Raw genomic sequence first — 16,322 nt, 5'->3', positions numbered from 1 at the left:
AATATAAATGAAGTGCAAGTACTTGTTTATTTTGATTAATATGATACGGTGTTGTGTGGTTCTTCAAGCGTTGTCTTTCTCATATATGAAGCACTGCATGATAAATAATTGTCACACAGCAAAAATCTATACAAATACATTAGGCTATATAGGAAAAACAAACTTGAATCTACAACTACAGCTCACATGTAAAACTTTTATTATTGCAAAGGATTCAAATGAAAGCAAAGCAATGCAAACAGAAATGACAGTCACTCAATCTGTTGCAAGGAATGACTTTCAAACAGCAAGTGCTAAAGAGGCCAAACACGCGGAACACAAGTCCAACGCTGAAACTGCTGGAAAAGAACAATAAAAAAGATACAGGTAAGACATACATCCTCATGTAAACTTGAACAATATCTCACATTCTACACCCATCATTTAAACGGTCAAAGTGTTGGTTAAACTGCAAAATAAGGTGTACTTTGTAATTTCATAATTTTCCTTTTTTTCTATTCACAAACTGTTAACAAATGAGCTCAAAACATTTTAACCTTCAACCACTCTGAAATTACAAATTTTTAAGTTTAGTATTAAATTGCAAAGATAACACTTTACAATAAGCTTGTATTTGTTAGCATTTGCCACAATGAACTAACAATAAACAATACTTCTACAATATTTATTAATCTTAGTTCATGTTAATTTCAGCATTTGCTAAACCATATTTCAATTCAAAAATTATATCTGTTACAGGTGTATTATATTTTGTTGTGGCATCTAGCGGTGAAATTGTGAATAGAAATCAACCTCAATTTTGAAACACAATGAGATTCTATGGTAGCTGCCACAGGACAAAAATGTCATCATCTGAAGCCCATGTTATAGTCGTGCGTAAGGTCTACACCGTAGGTTATCCATAGCCTGAGCGTAGCCTGATTTTTAATAGCGTGTCAGTTCTACGCGGACCACAAGCGCTGTTATTGGTCCACTAGAACCCCTCCCATCAGGTAAAAAAAAACTGCGTCATAGCCATTTCTATTTGCGACGGTGAGAACAAAAATAGGCCAAGTTGAGGAATGACTTAACTCGCTGTTATTGGTCACTGTTTATCTACTTCGAATAATGCTGGTCAGTGGCGCTCGTGACTCCTCATCCGAGGGGCGCTAATTCAAAATAAGTGTTCGGAATATCATGTGTGTGGTCCCCTCTTCCAAAATATGTGTCATGCGTGTCGAGAGATCCTGTGTGCATCACGTGTTTTGTCAAAATAAGTGCTTGCTGCACATGCGTCAAAACCGTTTATGATAAAAGAGACGCTCACGTTCACACAAGACACTCCCTTAACAGTAAACTTTGATTACACATGAGATTATGCGAGTATCTGGCAAACGCGAGCGTCTCTTTTATCCTAAACCCTTTAAACACATCTACAACAGGCACTTATTTTGACAAGACATGTGATGCACACAGGATCTCTCAAAGCGCTGAACACATATTTTGAAAAAAGGAACCACACACCTGACGGGCTACATACATGTTGTGTCATCGGCCCCCACTGCTGCTGGTCTTCTCAAAACATACACAACAATCGGCGGTTTCTTCGTTTGTGAGTTAAACTGGCCAAGCTGCTTCTGTGGTTACACGCGTGGATACTGCCTACCGGCGGTCTACATGTATGTTTGCTATAATGATATACATATTTTAAATGATATACATTAATATCAACATATGGACGAAACACGCTCTGTAGAACAGTTTGTCCATTTAGGGCTACTGTAGAAACATGATGGTGACTTTCATGTATGGTGGCCCGCAGTGTATGGACATAAAAACGTCTCACTCAAATGTATGTCTTCATCTGTAAAAGATACAAATCTCCATATCTCATTAAATGTGAATAAATGTTAAGATCAAAATGCCGTGTTTACACTGCAAGAAAGAATTCAAACTTTTTTTTTAAACTTTTAGGTTTTGGTGTGTCAGATAAATTTGCTTACCTAAATCCTTCAAGCCAGGAAGTAGGACACTTTTGATGCTTTTCCATTGCATAGTATGACCCGGTTCAGCACAGCTGACTTTTGAGGGAGGGGTAATGGGTTTCGGATGCGAAGCCATGTGCAAAGTTACAAAAATGCAGAGCACACCACTGCACCCATGTCTGCATGGCATTTTTGTAACTTTGCGCATGGCTCCGCATCCAAAACAAACCAAAAGTATAGGCATAAATGTTCTGTCAGCGGAGTGCAGGTACCGGGTGGTACCGGGTGTTTGTACAGAACCTGTCATGTGAGAGAGGTAGTGGAAAATCTACTTGTGGGTGTCAATTTTGATTTTGTGGCTGCATTCCATTAATATACTCTGTTGCTCCATGTTGTGTGTGTGTGTTGTATCGCATTTACGATGATGTTACGGCAGTAGAGGGGACGCAACTGTAACAATAAGCCTATAATCAGGGGTGCACATAACTTTTTTTGTCCTGGTTCATAAAGTAGCACCTGGAGATGTTACTTGGTACTCATACTATTCATAGCACAGACATCCTACATGCTGACATCATCACTTTTCTCCTGACTACTCTCTTCGCCATATCTATTTTGTTTAAACATGGTAGACAATGATGTACATAAAATAAGCCTTTTAGTTATAGCTTTTTACTTATGTAATCTTTATAAATAACTACTAGCCTAACTCATATAAATGTATACTTGTACTAGCAAGCTGTCTGAAGCATTGAGATGCGGATCACTGCTAACAACACACTAAATATCTTACCACTGATGCCCGAAGAAATCCCTTTTGTCGAAGTAAATTAGCTAACTATGTTACAAAATTCCAGCAACGCTGGTACGCTAGAATTGTTTCTATTTGCACATACGCACCAGTTATGTGCACCCCTGCCTATAATCTCACCCACTCTGAAGCGATACTAAACTGTACTGGAAAAGCAACGAAAGCGAGCTGAGCTGCATCGTACCGAGCCAAGTTGTACCCTACATTGGAAAAGCGCCATATCGTGACATCGGACCCTGGAACACAGAAAAGCATGAGACAGTAAAAAGCATCAGATGTTAGGTTGTGTTTGAATGCTTTCTCTGAACAATTTCCCCATGAACTATGCATGTAAATGAAATTAACCAAAGTACCTTCTTTCTTTCCCCTTCTTAAACATCCTTTAAAACCATAGCCAGAAAACTCACCATCTCAGCTTGTTATTAACAATATCCTTATTTGTTCCAACAAATATAACTTGCTATACAAGTTAAATATACAAATATAACTTATTAATAATCTTATTAACAAATATGACCAAATTCTATTATTTTAGCCAGGAAAACTTACATGTCACAACATTGAAATGTCATATATGGTTATAAAAGTATATATTTTGACTCACATCTCAATATGGTGGCCTGCGGCAGCCGGATGACGTCAAAGTAATCAAAGTATCGCGAGAGCGAGACGAAATATGATTTCTTGAATCATTCTCGCGGTACTTTGACGTCATCCGACTGTCGGTTCTTGCGGCGCCGCATTAAGTCAAACAAGCCTCCTGACTGCGTGCGAGAACATTTGAATTATCTGGCACGAGCCCTCACACGTCAAACTTCAACTGACACAACGTCTCGGTGGAGGTAATAAGCAAAAGCGCCTTTAAATCTCGTCATTTTTTATACACATCCCGTTTATTTTGTAGTTAATTGTTAGATAAGTTTGTAATTTCGTCAAGTTTTCGTCACAGGGTAAGATTTCGGTAGCATTTGGCTGTATAACTTTTACGTCATCAAGACTGTCATATTTAAGAATATTAACAATTATAAAGTTAACTATTATTCTCAGTTAATCGTAAATTGTTGTAATATGCTTATGACTTGCGAATTTAATGTTCATTTAACTAAAATAAACCAGGCTTGATGACGTATGCTGCCTGCATATTCGACCTTCGGAGGATGCAGCCTTCCGTTTGAGAAACGGCCTACAAGTGTGAGCGTGCGCGAGATTCTGTCCGAATTGATTCTTCCCACATTTTAAGGTTTAAATTAAAACTCCTAAGTTACCTTTCCAGGGGTTTCTGTTCCTGCAGTCTTCCAGCGATACTGGCGCGTATGACGATGCGGACACGATCAGCACACTACAGTATACCGCCACCTACTGTACTGTAGTAAAATAACATGTAGGATTGAATACTGTGGCAAACGCAGTAAAAAAAGGATTTTAATTCATTTTAAAAACAATGGACATGCCAGTTTAAGTAACTTGTGGGCTAAATCACCAAAATAAGTTTGTAGATGTGGTTCAATTATTTTTAATAAGTGTGCAGCATAATGGACCAGCCAGAATGTATGTAGCCTATAAATATATCATTTAGACTTTATTTTTAAACTTTTATTTAGTGGAATATGGTTAAACATTTTTAATGGTAGCAATAGGGTTTATGCCCAGCTGCACTACTTCCTGAACTTCAGCCAGCTCCTTGTTTCCTGTCTGCCATTATTGGACAAACTGATTAATCCAGGTGTGCCTGACCTCAGTAGTCACAACAACAATAATCAGACACACCTGGATTAATCCGTTTGTCCAATAATGGCAGACAGGAAACAATGAGCTGGCTGAAGTTCAGGAAGTAGTGCAGCTGGGCATAAAGCCTATTGAATAAAAATCTTAAATTGAATCAAATCTCTTATAATAATACATAAAAGCTCTGGAAGGGTTGGGGGTACATCTGGGTAACATTTTAACATTTAATATATTTTGATGTGTATATATATTAACTTTCTTTATTTTGTTTTCTCAGCCTTTAAACATCTAAACATGTCCTCCAAAAAGGTAAGTTCAGCAGATCAGCCTATTTTATTCTGTAATATTGATACTGGTTTGAGAAAAACTAAGATTAAACAACGTACATGTTTCCAGGAAAACGGGAAAAACATTGGAAAACAATTTCAGCCTAAGGTTTGAGATGGCTAACTGTGTACATTGCCTTTGTGTACTGAAAGCTGAACTTACAGATTTATATGGACTTTACTTACAGGTTTCCTGTGCTGTTTTGCTTCATTTTACATAACAAAATAAGGCTGAGGTAGCACCATCCTTGTGATTATAGAGTGAAAGAATGTGGTAAGATTTTGTTCATGTTATATAAAATACAAATTATAAACATGAAGGTCAGCTACATAGAAAAAATAATCAAACATGCTTGTTTCTATCTGAAGGGTATTGAGACCAAAATAAATAATGTGCGATTCTGGACAAACAGCTGTGGACAATATGCAGTCAGAGTAGCCTATTTTCTCACACAGGTAAAGCATGCAAAGTAATTACCAAACTTCCTTTTAACCTTAACAAATACTGGCAAGCCAAATATACAATGTTTATGTGAGGTACTGTGCAAAAGTCTTAGGCCACCATGCTATCATTAGATTTGTTGTTTTTGCAATTGTATGGTGATCATGTATAGTTATTTCTCAGTCTCTTTATTAGAATACAACCAGAAAATACAGGAAATGTGTATGTAGTATTAAAAACAGTATAAAAGTATAAGCTGAAGTGTCAAGTGTTTAGGGTAAACTCCTTCCACTTGAGCAATAGCAGGCAACTGAAGGATCTCTTAAACCTAAATTAAATTAAATCCTAATTTCTAATTCTAATCGAATGACTTCAGGACTTCAGTCTCCTCAAAAAACTCAAGATGTGTTTAGTGCCAAGAGAGTTCACACTAAATACTGACTGATGTCTGAAGAAGACATTTAGTTCTAAAAATGGTTTTGTTTTTAATTTTGTGTACATTTTACCTGTATTTTCTGTTTGTATCTTAAAGGGACACTTCACCCAGTTGCATTAAGCTTTGTATAGTTAGAACCCCAGTCATGTTTTTGAATGGTCATGCATCATTCCCTCTGTTTCCCCTGAGACAGGAGAAATACAGATTTCAGTGTTGCACTTCCTTCTTTCAATGATGTAAAAATCATCATATTGCATCATTGAAAGAAGGAAGTCCAATATCTTTGTTGAGGGGGTGAGACATCAAACACCCCTTTTCTCGGTCAAATAGGCACCAAATTCGAAATGTATGTTACATTTCGACTACAAATATGACACACTTTCAATAAAGATTAATGTTTCTACGGGTGAAATGCTCCTTTAATAAAAAGAGTAAAAAAAAATGGACGGACATTAAAACTTTGCTAAAACAACAAAGCTGCTGATGGTGGCCTAAGACTTTTGCACAGTAATGTATATTGACCAAGAGTTGGAATGATAAAAAAATGCATGTCGTCTATTATTTTCTTTAAATGCACATTTATTCACAGTTCAGTAGGACAGTAAATTATCTAAAAGTGAAATCATTATTGAAGGTGATATCATTGTCACTGCATTCATTGTTACATGATTTTAAACAGTGGGATTCGTTGTGTAAGTTTCTTAGTAATATCAAATACTACTTTTTTGTCTTGTTGTTTCTAGACCTGAGGATAAGATTTCCAGTTTGAAAGTGAAGAAAATGAATCATTATTAACAGCAATTAGTATTTTTTCAGCTGAGAAGCCAGGTGAAACTATAAGGGCACTATGATTTACTTTCATATTATCATTCTTTTATAGATGAGGAGCAACCAGTAAGAAAAAGCAAAAAGATGTTTTGATGTTGCCTGAGGCACCTTATTGTGAGTACATTTTAATGCTATTAGCCATTTAAATTGTTATACTTGTGTGGAATTAAGAAACAATATACTTAATCTCAGTGTACAGTATTTGTAGTATAATGATGATTACTTGATTTATATTTATTAATTTTGCATATGCCTTGAGTGACTTACAAATGATAGAGCATTCAACATTTTACAACAGTTACTACAATACTTACATAATCAATTTTTAAATCTAATTAATTGTTTTTTATCACAAATGCAGCACATCAGTCAATTTCTTCCAATAATGAATCAAGGTACAGTATTTTTTATTTTTTATCTTAAATTATTGATATTGATAGGCATTTTCTTCCAGACAGACTTATTGTTCATTTATTTTACTGGTGTAGTTAGTAATGTTATTAATGTTTCAAAACTCATTCTTGAAAGAAATCCTGGAGTGGAGAATCATTCTGAAAGTAGACCAAATCCAGTACAACACCACAGCAGTGGCTGGAAAAATGCAGCAGACAATGAGCAAGCCAAGCTGACTTTCAAAAGATGGTATGTGCCATAACACATGCAACATTACTAGTCACTGCTGACGTTTTACCCATGTTTATTACGGATTGTTTTTGTTTGTAGATTCGTTATCTGTTTCTTCAAAGGGGAGGCAGTTTGGGAGATGGGAAATAGGAGGATGCTACAGTTACACAGGGCGAATTTCAGCAGCTCAGTTTCACACTTGCAACTAACAATGAATTATAGTGAGTCTGTGTGAATCCCAAACATCTCAAAATTATTTTTGTGTATATATTGTATGTAAATTGTAATGTTGTAAATAAGAATGTACATTGTAAATGTTAATAGCACATAAACATTAATAGCAATTAATAGTCTTTTTTTAAAACAAAAATAATGTTTGATGCTTTGGATACATATAATATGATATACTCTACATAGTATACTTCAAGATGCCTTTAACACAAAAACCTACAATAATATCAAAAATCAATGTATAAGACAACTTACATTATTTTATGTCATAGTAAACTATTTTTATACTCTGTGTGAGCTTTGCTCTCTCTGAGATGTGTATGTTCATTTTGTAGCTGGTCAGGGTAGAAGACCAGCTGACGTAGCAGTTGTGCCAGGTTGGAGGACCTGCTTAAACCAGCTCCGACAGCCAACCAACTTAGCCAAGCTGGTATATGCTGGTGGGTCAGCTGGTCTTCCAGCCTGACCAGCTACAAAAGGCCAAAACCCTTCTAAAACAATCCTGCTACACCAGCCGAAACCATACTGGGAGTATTCATATTCATATTGATTTGCATTTACACATAAAATGTATTCTAATAAAGACACTGAGAAATAATTATATATGATCACTACACAATTGCAAAAACAACTAATCTAATGGTAGCATGCTGGTCTAAGACTTTTGCACAGTACTGTATGTCCACATTTACCCACCTTTACTTTGAGTGAACTGTAACAGCAACAATAATGCCATACGCATGAAATACTAGGTAAAAGTGAGTTGTGCATGCTTTCTAGTTTTAGCACAGAATTCTCTCTCCCTTATCTTTTAAATGTTTGCTACCGATTTTTTGCAAGACATTTTAAACATATTGGGGCGGTTTCCCAGACAGGGAAATCTTAAAATACATCAGTGCCCTGTGTTTAACATCATAATGCACACAAGTAATGTTTTTAGTAAGGCATGTTTGTTAAAACTAGTTATATTTCATGATTAAACTGAGGCATAGTTCTGGTTTAAGCTAATCCATGTCTGGGAAAATGTGTTCATTTCGTTGTTTTAGGTTGGAAGACAAACGGAAATATTTGACATCGGAGTCCAGCAGACAGCCAGAGACACGCGCACACACACGGAGCTGAAGTACGGGAGATCAGGCACGCGCACGGGAGCTCGCGCGCGCACACACAAACACGGAGCACAGGAAAATGACAACTGTTCAATTACAAAAATAAAATAACTTTGTGGTAAACCATGTTTAGCGTGTCTGCTTTCATTGGTTGTAATGAAATAAAACGACGTGCTGAGGACTTTAGGCGAACGTCCCCTAAAAGTCCCGAAAGTCCGCTGACCGTCCTGCAAACGTCCTTGTGAAAGTCCGGAGGACGTCCTCGCGAACGTCCGCTCGACGTAACAGGGGACCCTACACGATAACGTCCAGGGGACGTTCGCAGAGGACATTTAGGGGACGTCCAGGGGACCTTTTTTTGTTAGCTGGGTTTCACTCGAAGTCAACGAAAATCGAGCAGGATTAAAACATTTTACAGCTGATTGCTTTTAAAAAAAAGTTCAGCGACGACGTCCCAAGTAGAACAGCAGCAATGACAGTGTTCCTAATATGACAAAGTGAGTGTTTGATTAATGCCATTAATGTTTAATCAGTGTATACCACTAGTCAACAAAATGAATGTAACATGGCAAAGATGAATACACATTTATATATTGATTCAATAGATTTATAGCATTTTGAAAAAAATAATGATTAGTGTTTATAATAAATCTTTAAAAATCAAATTATGGATTTGAATTTTTAATGTTATTATAACCTAAAGATGCTATTTGAAAGTTTGTTACAGAAAAAAGTGGTTTTCATCTTGTCACTTTCTTGGTATAGAAAACACATTTTTACAGAAATGAGTCAAAATGGATTTTTTGCGTTTTGGAAGCAAACTCTTCAGATATACTTTTGATATTTTGAGCTACTAATATGTACTTTTAAGTACAAAGATGCACTTTTTAAAAGGGTTCTACCCCAGTGACTGTCAGGAGAAAATGCCGGAGATGCATTTCTGAAGAGTATTTATTATAACAAACAAAAATAATCTTACATTGTAGGAACCTTAACAGCGAGCATTAGCAGTTTAAACACCGACGAGACTAGTCCTCACTGTACACAAACCCTACTTCTAGCTCAAGTTGTTTTAGATAAAAGCATCTGCTCCAAATGCATACAATTATTATACCTTTAGTTTACACTTTATTTTGATAGTCCACTTTAGACATTCTACTAACTATAAATAACTTTGAAATACATGTCAACTAACTCTCATTAATTTGCAACTATATGTCAACTAACTGTCATTATATTGTTAGTAGACTGTAAGGGGTGGAGTTAGGGAAGAGGTAAGGGTTAGTGGAATTAGTTGACATGCACCTGCAAGGATACTGATAGTCAGTAGAATATCTGTTGGGGAATCATCACAATAAAGTGTTAGTAAATATTAAACAGACAGTTTTATAATACTCTAAAGATTGGTAGTTAATAAGTAGTTGCAAGGTAACTTATAATTAGTAAAATGTCTAAAGTGGACTATTGAAATGAAGTGTTACCAGGTTGTAAAACAATGCATAAATCTCACAGCACAGGTGTTGACTGATTCTGCTGAGGTAACTCTGCAGTCCTCTCAGGATCAGATGCTGGTGCTGTGTCTCTGCCTCACAAAGGGGCTGTTTACACTTGGTATTAAGATGTGTTTTCATCGATCGGATCACAAGTGGACGAGAGAGACACATTACGTTTACACCTGGTATTTAAATCCGCCTCTTTTGTCCACTTTCGACCGCTTCTGTGCTGAATACTATGAGGGTGTGGTCTGTGAGACGGTGGGCGAGTCTCTCTGCTGTCATTCAAACCCGAGCGAGAGTAATTATGAGTTTATATGGACGCAAACTAATATTATGTCGGAGTGCACTGCTTGTTTAGTAAGTAAACATACTGCACAGTGTTTTGTACATGAGTATGTAAGAGCTTTCTTTGAATTTTCAGCGCAATTGATGAAATAGGATCGCGCAACTTTCACACGCTTTCAAAACAAAACTACGGAGATCAGCCGCTTAGTTTTATCAATGAAAGGCTAAAAATAGCGCTGTTCACCGAATGTTCACGCCAGAAGTCAAAAAAGACGTAAAACTTGTGTTTAATACCTCAGATTAGATAAATGGGCGGAGAGAAGGCGGTCGCGTGTGGCTGTTCAAACACATTCAACCACATGTGCGTTCCGCAACTCCAAAGCGATCCGATCGAAAGTGGTTTCGACCACCTCTGGAAGTCGTTGAAAGTGGTCGAAAGTGGACGAGCTCAAAACGTTTTGAACACTGTTTACACCTGGCATTAACGTCGTCCACTTGTGATCCGATCGACCAAAACACATGTTAATGCCAAGTGTAAACAGCCTCATACTGTATTTGTTTTTTAATAAACTTCCGAGTCTTACTGTTTTTAACAGAAGTGAAAATGGTGAGGCATTAGTTTAAACAAGCAACGTTGTCACTAATCTTGTCAGCATGCTTTTAACACTGCAGCGATGTTAATGAACAAATCCATCAGTCTCACCACCTCCCTCTCTTAGCTGCCTTCACTTTAATGGACTTTAATGGAAATTCTGAATTGTGTAATGCTTAAGTCTTTCAGAACGAACAGGAACCAACTTCACTATGCATGGACATATTTACTTAACCACTATGCAATATTCAAATGCAAACTGCAATTGTAATGTGGCGGCTCTTCATTGATTTGAAAATCAAAGTGTAGGCCAATCTACCTGGTATGGTGATTTTTGCAAAAGTCTTTTGTAACATCATGTCTAAACCAGACTGTGGTCGAAGTGTTCATATTGAGAGTGGGCAGATGATGTGGTAAAGGCAGGTATGGTGTATTTTATTTCACAATATGAAATGTTTGTGTATTGATATGCTGACAACCCTCATTCTGATGGTAATGTACTGGTCCATTTGAGCACTTTCCAAAGCATTTTAAATCAATCTGGATGAAGCGATTGAGTAAACAGACCTTTATTTTCTGTGTTGTTTTAGCCCCCATTACAATCTTCTTTCATCATTTTATAAATGACTTCTGCCACAATGGCCAGGAAAACATGTATTTTTTAATACAATTCTATTGACTACCTGCTTTCCAAACGTGCTATTCAAAGTACAATTTTGTAAACAAGTCACAATCTATAACAAGCCTGTTTAACGATGTGCTTGCATTGACAGTTGACAAATTTGAGTCGGAAGTGATCATCCCTATTCTCTTCGAAGATCAGTGGCCGGTTACATAAACCTTTAAGACTAGTCTTAAAAGTTAGCCATGAATTTTTTTCTTCAAGACTGATCATACATGTTTTAAGTATGTTAGAAAGGTAGATGATTTAATTTAAATACAAATAATAAGACTGATTAGCCCTAACTAATTGCTAGTTAGTCAGACTCATTCTTACATCATGGCTGTGTTTATGTCAGGGCTCTTGATGTACAAACTCTAGAGATAGTAAAGGGCTCGTCACAGTTGTGCGTAGGTCCTACAGCGTAGCCACGACGACGTAGGTTCTGCAGTGATTTTCATTTATACTTTTACGTAGGCGGTATCCACGCATGTAACCACAGTAGCAGTGCAACCGTCAATGAAGAAGCAGCTTGGGAAGTTAACCCACAAATGAAGAACAAACAGCAACTTGTTGTGTAGTGATGGGGACGAGACCACCTATGCCGAGTCCAAGTCAATACCGAGTCTTTGAAGGGTCGAGATCAAGTCGAGACCGAGTCCGTTGGTTTTCAAATACAGTCGAGTCCGAGTCAAGACCAAGTCTTTGAGGAAGCAAGTCTGAGTCGAGACCGAGTCCTTTAGGAGTCGAGACCGAGTCGAGACCAAGACCATGTCAGTTTTCATATTCATGATTTAATATCACCCCAGTTAATAATGAACAGTTAGGCCTACAGACTAAGCTAGTTTGGGAATTGTTTAGAGGAGCAGTCTTAACGTCTTAAAGCAACACTATGTAGTTTCCATGTAAAAATGACTTACAGCTCCCCAATGTGGTTGAAAAGCGCAACAGTGCCTGGTATCAGACACTCTTCTGCAGGCAGGGGGAGGGGCGGGGCGGTGTTTCCTACCCTCCACCGACACTTTCAGAGTGTGCTTGTAGCAGCTAGAAGGCTGCTCAGTTTGCAGCAACAGTACAATTTGTCCAGTTAAAAGTTGTTCTATCACTGAAATAATTTTAGAGACATTATTTAAAGGTAAAAAACTACATAGTGTTGCTTTAATATGGACTATGCTTTTACTATCATTAAAAAATCCCTACCACATGCATCATCTGCCTATTTTTCTAGAGATAAATAAACAGCTCTGATGGCAGTATCTGTGCATTGCACCATGGGATGTCATTTTCAAATAATGGCTGTCAACATTGCATTTTATTATTATTGTTATGTGTTGTGTGGTCTTTTTTATATGAACATAAAATAAATGCATTGATCTCTAGGACTCGGTCTGAAATTCCGAGTCCTTCTCCTTCCACTGTGGTCCGACACAGAACTAAGACAGAGTCTTTAAAGGAACAAATCTGAGACGAGTTCGAGAAAACAGAAATCGGTCTTGAGACCAGTACTATCACTAAGAATCAGCAATGATGGAAGTAAATAAACAGCGACTTTTGTTCTGACACGCTGCTATAAATTTTGCGAGGTGCACGTCAGGCTATACGCAGAGCTACGCACAGGCTACAAATAGATAGAGCTAGAGATAACCTACGGCGTAGCTACGGCTTACAGCTTACGCACGACTATAAATCTGGCTTAATGCGATTGTCTCTCATAGTGTGGCCGATTAAAATACACTTAGCGAACAAAGCTAGAAAGCATTTTATACACCATTTTGAAATGCCCTCTTTAGGAGCACAAAAACCTTCATTTAAACACAGTAGCACAATTAGAGAACATTTAGCAACTGATTAAACTGGAATGCAGGGTCGAGACAGAGTCTGTTGGTTTTCAAATACAGTCGAGTGAGTCCGAGTCAAGACAGAGTCTTTGAGGAAGCAAGTCTGAGTCGAGACCAAGTCCTTTAGGAGTCGAGACCAAGACCATAAAACATGTCAGTTTTCAATTCCATGATTAAATATCACTCCAGTTAATAATCAACCGTTAGGCCTACAGACTAAGCTAGATTGGGAATTGTATGATGCAGATTTATCCTACTCAGTAAAACTAATTTTAAACATTTTCAATGTTTCAGCATTATGGGTTGAAACAACCCAGCATAGGTTTAAATACAACCATTTTTGCCTTTTTGACCCAGCGCTGGGTTGAAAATATCCCAGCATTTTTTAGAGTGTATCTATGATATCACTAAGCTGTGATCATAGAAAAAGAGAGGGAGCCCATTTGCTCATTATATTTACATCAGGTTTGGGGAATTACCGCTGAAGCGACGAGCTGGTTGAGCTCTCTGGGTTGACAGATGTTGGCCTCTATGCACATTTTTGATTGATGTGTGTGCTGAACGCTCAATGTCAGTTATTTATTCAGTGAGGTGTATGACCAGGAGCTGAGATAAACCTCTAAACCGAGATGCAGATTGAAGCCTGCTCAACTCCAGCTGTGACGGATTGTTTCAGGAGGTTTCATTTCAAAAGCTGATGTTATTAGATCTTCTGGAGAGCACATGCTACAGTTATTCAGATGTACAGCACACAGTCCCTGAAGAACTACATCCAGGTGAGTCAGGTACTGTAGGAGGCTTCATGTTTAAATATTGATCCGTTCCTGTCTCTTTTAGGGCAAGGTCATCTTTTTTGAAGCTACAATCGATTTACTGTTCCTTACTTTCGCCTAAATGTAAACAAAAAACATGAATCACTGTGTGTGTTTTTTTAAAAAAAAAAGAAAAAAGTTTGCCTTATTTTATACTTTATCCTACTCTATACTTTATACTTGAAAGGTTAAATGACTTATATTTTGCTTTTCGAGTAAATATATCTTAATGGTCAACAATGATTCTCAAGTAGATCTTTCTTAGAATTTTTAGATATTTGTACTACTGGTATTTAATTTCAAAGAATTTTGAGGTCAGAATATCAAAGTTATGACTCTGTTGCCATATTTCTTTTCTTTGAAAGCAGCAACCGCAATGTCTAGAGAGAGGACATTTAAAGATTCAAAGCTTGAGTACTTCAGGTACTTTAGACGCTCAGAGATTCACAAAAGTAATCGTCAGACTGGCTCGGAAATCAAAATGTTACAGATAAAATGACAAATTTTGAATTGATTCTTCAGCCCTGTGTCTGGGTGAAAAGCATTATTTTCTCCTTTTATATCGCCTGTGCCAAATGCTGCACATTTGATGAAAACAAACCCATTCCTGTGAAATGAGAAAATATAGAACGTAAAATGCCGAACTGAATAGATTTTTGCTCAGCAAGTCCACATCAATCGTTTTAATGGCATCCACAGTCATATGATGCTTTTCAAGAGACTGCGATTTGCATGGAAACTACAATGGAACTCTAATATTCCTACATTAAAGGGGTCATCAAATTTTCTCGATCCCTTTAGTTTATTGTACTATAAAACACACTTACTTTCAGAAGTTTTAAAACTTTTTCCCAAAGCTGCAAAACATTTAAAAATATTTTCAAATGACAACGCACCCACAACAAAACAATGCCTGTATACCTGTATTTGGTATTCAGAATCCAGTCCAGCCCTGTCATGATAAGGTAATAAGGTATACATACTGATAAAATGAATATCTTGAGTGCACTGTAAGTCGTTTTGGATAAAAGTGTCTGCCTAATGTGTAAATGTAATTCAAATGAGGAAGTTGGACGGACACCAGAAGAACCATACTCTGCTAGGCTGTTTTTAACCAATGGTTAGGTAAAAAATAAACAAACCGAAGGTTTGGTTTAAAGGATCATGAAATATTATATACTAAATAAAAAAAAACTATTTTTTTGAAAAGTTGTGTTGCACATCATAGAAGGCAATGTTAGCATCCATAAGTTTAAACAGTAGGAGAAAACTAGGTAATTTTGAGCTTTTTTGCACTATTTTCATTTCCAGGTTTAAAATCCCTTAACTGCAGTTGATGCGCATCTTCACATTAATATAACTCTTGCATGTTTTGGTAAAAGCCTAGAAGCCTAATCTTGGTCTTGTTTTAAAGAAAAGTGTAGGGAGGTGAAAATATTAAACACAGAAATTGTTATAGCAGTTGAAATGTATTTGAATAAATAAAAATAATGTAATAACATATTAATTTTATAAAAAAATTATATTTAATAAAGTAATAATGTAAACAAGAAGGCATAAGTCTCAAGTAGTTGTGATCCAAATTTCAAGTTAAACTCACAAAAATGAGTAAATTTTACTGGTTTTACCAACAACGGCCACTAGGTGTCTAGTTTTGCTACATACTCTTGTCACAAATTAATAAATTATGTCACTGGATTATTATTACTGCTAAAATGTTTTGAAATATGAAAACTACATTCTTAGAGCTTTTCAATGATATAAAGTATGTGAACATTTTTGCAGATTTATAATAGGATATAGTGTTATGAATATATAAAATCAATATGCATTCCTGTGGGGGAGGGGGGTCATGTAACAAATAACTGTCATTACATTATATCATCAGATGAACTTGAAATATGAAAACTGCATTCTGAGCACTGCAAAAGATGACTTTCTTACTTAGTATTTTTGTCTTGTTTTCAGTAGAAATATTTAAAAATCAGGATGTATTATCTTGATGAGCAAAATGACCTAAGAAAATAAGTCTACTTTTTAGACAAAATCGATACAATTTAAGTAAATTTGTGCTTAAAACAAGCAAAAATATCTGACAATGGGATGAGAAAATTTTGCTTGAATTAAGTGTTTAGGAAAAAA

At 36.6% G+C, this 16,322-nt stretch overlaps 1 long non-coding RNA gene across 6 annotated transcripts; it reads left to right on the top strand.

The window, feature by feature from the left end:
• Window positions 1–249: 249 nt before the first annotated feature.
• On the top strand, window positions 250–8,861 carry LOC129419304 (uncharacterized). 6 transcript variants are annotated; one of them, XR_012358373.1, is made up of 9 exons: window positions 287–366; window positions 4,778–4,809; window positions 5,015–5,100; window positions 5,196–5,282; window positions 6,585–6,646; window positions 6,894–6,927; window positions 7,061–7,174; window positions 7,256–7,377; window positions 8,434–8,861. It is a non-coding gene; the product is annotated as an uncharacterized lncRNA (long non-coding RNA). The 6 variants fall into 6 exon arrangements; XR_012358374.1 differs by lacking the exon at window positions 287–366 and adding an exon at window positions 3,724–4,156; XR_012358370.1 differs by having other exon boundaries at window positions 250–366; window positions 4,778–5,100.
• Window positions 8,862–16,322: the final 7,461 nt, after the last annotated feature.

The sequence above is a fragment of the Misgurnus anguillicaudatus genome, chromosome 17 (assembly GCF_027580225.2).
Source record: "Misgurnus anguillicaudatus chromosome 17, ASM2758022v2, whole genome shotgun sequence".
NCBI classification, from domain to species: domain Eukaryota; kingdom Metazoa; phylum Chordata; class Actinopteri; order Cypriniformes; family Cobitidae; genus Misgurnus; species Misgurnus anguillicaudatus.
Note: the sequence above shows the minus strand (reverse complement) of the source record. Positions and strands in the feature narration are given on the sequence as shown.